This window comes from Acipenser ruthenus, chromosome 13 (assembly GCF_902713425.1).
Source record: "Acipenser ruthenus chromosome 13, fAciRut3.2 maternal haplotype, whole genome shotgun sequence".
Lineage (NCBI taxonomy): Eukaryota > Metazoa > Chordata > Actinopteri > Acipenseriformes > Acipenseridae > Acipenser > Acipenser ruthenus.
This window is the reverse complement of record NC_081201.1, coordinates 20,176,939-20,179,577: the sequence shown is the minus strand read 5'-3', so window position 1 is coordinate 20,179,577 and position 2,639 is coordinate 20,176,939. Positions and strand designations below refer to the sequence as shown.

The 2,639-nt window shown below is 39.1% G+C and overlaps 1 long non-coding RNA gene across 1 annotated transcript; it reads right to left on the bottom strand.

Annotated features, from left to right (window-relative positions):
* Nucleotides 1–322: 322 nt before the first annotated feature.
* LOC131740157 (uncharacterized) lies at nucleotides 323–1,810 on the bottom strand. The gene is made up of 3 exons (XR_009330788.1): nucleotides 1,698–1,810; nucleotides 1,492–1,530; nucleotides 323–558 (listed from the first exon to the last, which is right to left on the bottom strand). It is a non-coding gene; the product is annotated as an uncharacterized LOC131740157 (long non-coding RNA).
* Between the last annotated feature and the right edge of the window lie 829 nt (nucleotides 1,811–2,639).

Sequence of the window (2,639 nt, the reverse complement as noted above, 5' to 3'; positions counted from 1 at the left end):
TGTATTTTCCAGCTGAGCAGTGCAGGATCTCAATATTAATTACACAATATAAATCTTAAAATGATTATAATACTCTAATGTGTATAAGTGCAGTTTTGGCCTCCCTTCACATTATACACATTCTAGACAGTGACTCGAAATAGTAGTCATTTATTGAACCTGGCGAATTAATAAGGAAGCTCCAGGCACATTGAGTTCTGTAGTGTAGATCAAAAACAAGGATGTTTTCAGTTCTCATGGGTTTTTATTTTATTTTATAATAGAACACCAGAAACTCTTGATTGCTTCCCCTGATTGTTTTAAATCATGAAGCATCTCTCAGCCAACCAGACTCACAAATATGTATGTCAGGATTGTTCAAGTGTTGCTCTATATGTATATCTTGTTTAAAACATGAATACTCTGAAGCCTGTATAATTAAGCATTCATGTCAAACGCAGTAGTCATTCCAGATAGATGACTGACGTGGTGATGTAGTCATTTAGAGGGCGGTGATACCTTATCTCAAAGAAGGAGTCTGCTAAATGTATCAGGTCATCAGGCTTCATGAGCACTTCTCTTTACAGGAGAGAGAGAGAGAGAGAGAGAGAGAGAGAGAGAGAGAGAGAGAGAGAGAGAGAGAGAGAGAGAGAGAGAGAGAGAGAGAGAGAGAGAGAGAGAGAGAGAGAGAGAGAGAGAGAGAGAGAGAGAGAGAGAGAGAGAGAGAGAGAGAGAGAGAGAGAGAGAGAGAGAGAGAGAGAGAGCACATTAATCAACACCCTCTACCTGACATTCAGTCCTGGCCCTCTCTCAAGCACGGTCTGACAGGAAGGCTGAGTGAATTGTCCAGTAGCACTGCCTAGCCCCCGGCTACTGGAGGGCATTAAAGCTAAGCTCATGCTTTGTGCTGGAGAGGATTGACAGTTTGATTGTTAGCCTGTGCATTTAATGGAAAACATCTCAATTTCTCAGTGTGCCAGATCCCATTGCAAGCTAGCAAGTATGCAGTTGTCAGTTCTTGTAAACATCAAGCAATGCCTTTACGATTTCTATCACCCCATCATCATTCCCAGAAAACCCCATAGTTCAATTCAAAGGCTTGTAACATTGCTGATGGTCTTATGAGAAAGGCTGCAACCTCATGGGGATCAGTGCTTTGAGTTTGCTTCTTAAAGCTGCAGTGTCACACATTTCAGATATCTTTGGTACACGTTATCTCTTTGTGAATGCTAATTAAGAAACAAAAAATGAAAATGATACCAAAAATGTATGAAATGTTACTTTAACACCTGTTAAAAGTAGGAACTTGGCTTACATATGTTCTAAAGGTTGTGTCCCTGTCTAATCTGCTCAGAAATTGTGTTGGCTAATATGCGTGTGAGGGAGGAGGCCCTCACATTTGTCTCAGTATGTATCTGGACATTTTCTGCAAATTGTTTTTTAACTGTTTTTGTATTGTGTTGCTGAACCTTGGGTCTAGTAAGGAAAATAATAAAAACAAAATTCACTTACCTGGTGTATCAGGACTGGAGGCCTGTGGTTGGGAGTGTCCTGAAAAACAAAAGAAAGGTTAATCAAGAGTACTGTTTAGACAGTTGGTTTGGAAGGGTGCACACTTCCAGAACAATGTATTGCAGTACTATTGTTAAGATAAACTGTAAAATGAACAACAGTTATTTTAATGTGCATGTTTTTTGATATGCAATGGTTTAGGTAACCTGAGTTGGGTGTGGTGGTATGGTCCTCCATCTTGACAGGAAGTGGGGAACCAGCCATGTTGGTGAGGGAAGCTTTTATTGACTTCCCTGGGTACTGACTTCCTGTAGCAGGGCAGTACCTGTAGAAGATATTGAAAGGGGGGATAGTTGATTTTAATTAAGTTTCCCTCTGCTTGTTTTAAAGCATAGTATTAATGCATGTGTTAGATTAATGTTTAGAATATATATATATATATATATATATATATATATTCATTGATTTGTTTCTTTTTGAATACTTTATTTATTATTGATAACTGTTTGCTGTTTTGTTCTTATATAACCACCTGCATAATTGTTTATTCTGGGGGAGGGGTAGGCCTGGAAAGGTATAAAGGCTGTCAGTTGGTTCAGTCAGGATCTTCCTTTTGTGTAGATCAGAGAGCAGTTTTGCAGCTCTATGGTTGGACTCAGTTATTGAAGTCAGTACCTGTCATTAGGTGACTATAAATAGTTAATTTTGGTTTCCACTTTTTCTTTCTTCAAATTATTTGATATTTGGTTCAATTAGCTTTTTATTTATCATTGTTCTTAAATAAAAATAATTGGTTTTACACCAAACTTCTCTGTGCTCTGCGTGCTTCCCTGCGAATCAACATCAGCCGCTGGCTGCACTCTCCAACAATGCGTTAGAGGGTACCCCTGTTTAGATTGCAAGATTCCTTCTGTTTGTGTGGTTTTAGACAGGACACATATTGAGAGCTCATCTGTGACTGGTCCAGCACTGGTACAGTAGCCTGCTCAGGTAGAAGGAGACAGCACCATGGCAGGTATAGACCTTTAGTAACTCAGCTGTGTTCAAACTGAATAATGGCACTTAGATGACATCTAATTCAACTGTGATGCAAGTTTCACCTGAGGCTGTAACTAAATAGCTATAATTGCACGTTTATCAGTGTAACA